Genomic DNA, 4,399 nt, shown 5'->3' with positions numbered 1-4,399 from the left:
TTTATATTAGGGATAAGGAAGAAAGAAGATACACTGAGTATCTCCTAGTGTGACCAAAAGTGGGGGTCTGGCTGCGGCCTGCTCAAAAGCCTATAAAGAGGCAAGGTTGGTGGAAAGGAAAGTTTGCTTTATTTTGGAGGCTGGCAACCTGGGGGGATGGGGAGGGCGGACGCCCGTCCAAAGGCCGACTCCCCCCCACTGCCCCCCGGCCGACAATCGGGGCAAGAGCTTTTATTGGTAGAGGGAGGGGGCTACATGCAGAGTCAGCACAGGCAGCTCTGATAGTCATCTTGAATTTGGTCATGCAGTGGTCTGATCAGCGTCTCTTGATTGTTTTAAGTACAGTTAGTTAATCTTCAGTTCCAGGGTCAGTTTGTTCCCATTTCTTTGAGGCCAGTTCTCGGAATTGTGGCAGCTTATGTCACGGCTACAGCCTGGTCATCATGTAGTTAACTTCTTCCACCTGGTGTGGGTTTCAGTATCTACAAGGCAGCTCACAGGATACGGCTCAGAATATTATCTATAGCTCTTGAAGAGGAACTAAAAGTCCTTGACTTTGTTTAATGCCTAAACTATTATTATTTAGTCTTGTTGGACTGTTTTCCTTTGTTTTTGCATTTTCTCACTTCTCTGATTAAACTTATTCTTTGGCTAAAGTTTTCCCACAGACAAAAGGCAGGCTGAGGACATGGGGGACAAGAACCATAGGATCCTGCTGTGACTGACCAGATGACTGACCATCTGGTTTGCCTGGGACTGAGGGGTTTCCCAGGACATGGGACTTTCAGTGCTAAAACTGGGACAATCCCAGGCCATCCGGATGGTTGATAACCATGGTCCATATACAAACCCAGGAATCTGAACCAGATTGCAAATTCCTCAAAGGCTGCAGCCGTGACTTATAGGCCTACTTTAGCACCCAGTACATACTGTTTGATCAACAGATTGAAGAGTTTAAAAGGTTTTGGAAAAAAGAAACTATCCACCAATTGTCTAAAGAAAAGTCTTGCAGTCTAAGTGATTAACCTGGGAGGATGGGTCTGAAAACAAACAAGCCATAGAAGATGCTGCTCAGATTCTATCTTCTTACAGCTCTTGGAGTCATTAAGAACCACAATGATCTATCCCACGTTGACCACACATGCGCTGAATATTTATTATATACTAAATCTCTGATAACCAAAGAAGGAGAAGTCTCTAGCCTCAAGGAAGGAACTTGCGGTCTATGATGGAAGGCATATAAGTAAATAATTTCCAATGCATTGTAATGAATGCAGCAGTAAAACTATGCACAAGTAACAGTGGCAGCACAGGGAAATATTCCTCTATGAGGCTGGAGGAAATCTCAGAGAGAGTGAAAAGCTATTGGATCACGGTAGAGGAAGTGGGAGTTATCCAGGCAGGATAGTGCAGAAACGGCATTCCAGAGAAGGATCAGGCTGTGCAAAGATATAGGAACATGCCATTAATAGAGTATGTGCAGGAAATTAGAAGCTTTCTGATATTTATGGAGCATAAAGTACATGAGTGGGGACAGTTTCAGAGAGAAAAAGCTGGAGATATTCGTGGATCTGATCACAAGTATCTGCTAAGATTATTATGCTCTTTCCTATTGGTATTAGAGAGTCATTGTAGGTTTTCAAGTAGGGGAGAGACATGCTCAGATTTACTTTTAAGAAAAGCCATGGTGGAGGATGGAAAGGGCCAGGTTAAGACAAGTGAGGGAGATCAGGATAGAGCTGAATTAATGAATGAGACAGCATAATGTTCTACATTTTTCACATTATACTATCAACTGTTTTTATTTCACATGAATTTGAGAAATAACTGAGTGCCAGTCCCACTTTCCCTCTTCCCACTTTTGTCCCAATTTTTCATAAGTTTACATCAGAATAAAATGCAACTCTCTACTCCTCCACATGAAGGCATCTAGTGTGCTGTCCTTGTTCTTTGGCATTTATGGCATTATACTAGCTTAATTTCCATCATCCCCCAAGCCCAGCAGGCAGAAACCAAGCAAACCAAGGCCCCATTTGGTTAGTCAGGATCGCAATAAGGTGACTGTAATACAGAAGTAATATTTTACTTCACTGGCTCCACTGGATCCTTTACATTGTCTCCATTTTGAAAAGCTTTACGTTTAGAGATTCTTCCCTTTTTCTTTTTACAGGTCTCATCCCGCAGGGGCAGATTCACCATAGGGTGTTGCTAGCAGCTTGCAGATAGAAACAAAGCACAGCTGGAGTCTCCAAATGCAGCAGTTCCCTGAAGATTTGCTGAGGCTTAACATCACTTTGGGAAACAAATAATGGGGGGTATGAGAAAAGATGAAGCTCTCTGAATTTAATCCCAGGTGTCTTCAGTCCTACGGCTGCTACAGAACTCACCTTGAATTTCGCAGGTTCCAAAGAGCTTTGTTACCTAACAGGAGTTGGCAGCCTCTTTTCACCACAGCCTGCACCCCACCATCACGCCACTACCAAGTCAAAATGGCACCAAGATTGATTTTCTTGGGCACAGATACCACTGCTGGATCCATGAGAGTCAGCAAACAGGAAACTTCCATCTTTTGTTTTATAAACTAGAAATCCTTAGCCTTGCTCTTTTTGTGTGTGTAACTTGAACTACCTTAGGGGTTTATGATTTATCATCTTATACATCAGTCTTGGTTCACATCCATATCTACCCCGATTTATCATCTTATACATCAGTCTTGGTTCACATCCATATCTACCCCCTTACTAATTTCACCCCGATCCTACACACACACACACACACACACACACACACACACACCTCTTCCCACCCCCCTCCCCTTTTAAGAATATCCTCTCTGCTCTGGTCATCCTGGTCATCCAACAAGGCTACAAATGGGTCCAACCTTGTCTATAAGTAAAGCTTGGCCAATCCTGACCACTTCAATTTCAAATACTCCTATAGGGTATTCCATTCAATATACACTGAGCCTACTAGCATCCTACAATGTGCCAATAGTTGCACTAAACATCTGAAAACATTTGGTTTGTGTGTGTGTGTGTGTACCCCTTGTTCTATGTTTCTGTCCCCCTCTTTCTACGTGATCTGGGTTTAATTGAGCTTTTTATGATTCTGTTTCATCTCCACTAATTGTGTATTACTCGTACCTCCTTTTCTGTTTTTAGTAGTGAAGATAAGGACTACTATATGCCTTTTAAAGTAAGTCCCAGGAATTCCCTGGCGGTCCAGTAGTTAGGACTCCACACTTTCACTGCCAAGGGCCCAGGTTCAATCCCTGGTCAGGGAACTAAGATCCCGCAAGCCAATAAATAAATAAATAAAAGTAAGTCCTCTTTCTCCCTTCAGAGACCTGTTTTTTTCAGATTTTTAGTTACTCGTTTGGCCTGAAAACTTAGTTCTCTGGAAGATTCAAGAAAGTTCGTTCATTTTCAGTTTGTCTAGCTTTTTCTCTGTTTTTAAAGTGACAGCAATGCTCATTCAAGTTCTCTACATCTTTGGGGTGAAAACAGAAGCTCCAAAACATTTTACAAAATAAATATGTTTCTGGTTGGCAGAAAGACAAAAGTACATTTCATCCTTAAATGTACATTTATAAATAACATAATCAAAAATATTGACAAATATGAACTCTGTAGTTTTAAAAATATTTTTTAAATTAAACTGGAAAAATGTATACATCTTCATGTTCCACTGCTAAAATTGATGTCTAATTTATGAAGATATTTAATAAAAGCTTATATAATTTTGGTTGCATTTTAAATTTGCTTCATATTTTGAAAAAAATGCCAAGCTACCAAGTTATTATTAATTATACCCTCCATTATATTTTACACTATAAATATTACACACAATATGTATGATAAATAAATAAAGGACTCCTGATAAACTGCCTGAATGCCAGTTTCTGGATACAGTAGAGAGTTCACCAAGTTAATTGTCAATTTATGAGCACTGTCTAGAGAGCTAACCAGGCTCTCCCCGCAGACCCTTTGCTCACCTTTTAAAAAATTCTATACTTCCTTCACAGAATGCACTTCCTCGTTCCTCCTACAAAGACCAGTGCAAATGTTAACTTCCCCATGAAGTTTTTCCACCATTTCATCTCAAATAAATTGTTCCTTCCTTTGTACTCTTAAAACACTTTTTCTTGATTCTCATGATAGCTTCATCTGTGAATCCTCAAAGACCCTGGAAAGAACTCAATTTCAACGAGCAGTTAATGAATGTCATTCATATATATTCATTTCTACAGAATGTTATGTGGGATATAAAGTAGTTCTTCTTCTGCAAATCTCAGTTGCAGGTGAGATGCTGCTTAAGGAATTAAAAACCCTGTTTACATCCACAAATAATAAACTCGGTAAATAAATTTTAAAACTTCAACACTACAGTACACTTTGCA

This window comes from Lipotes vexillifer, unplaced genomic scaffold (genome assembly GCF_000442215.2).
Source record: "Lipotes vexillifer unplaced genomic scaffold, Lipotes_vexillifer_v1.1 scaffold560, whole genome shotgun sequence".
Taxonomy (NCBI): Eukaryota; Metazoa; Chordata; class Mammalia; order Artiodactyla; family Lipotidae; genus Lipotes; species Lipotes vexillifer.
The sequence above is the reverse complement of the archived record's forward strand: the minus strand, read 5'-3'. Positions refer to the sequence as shown.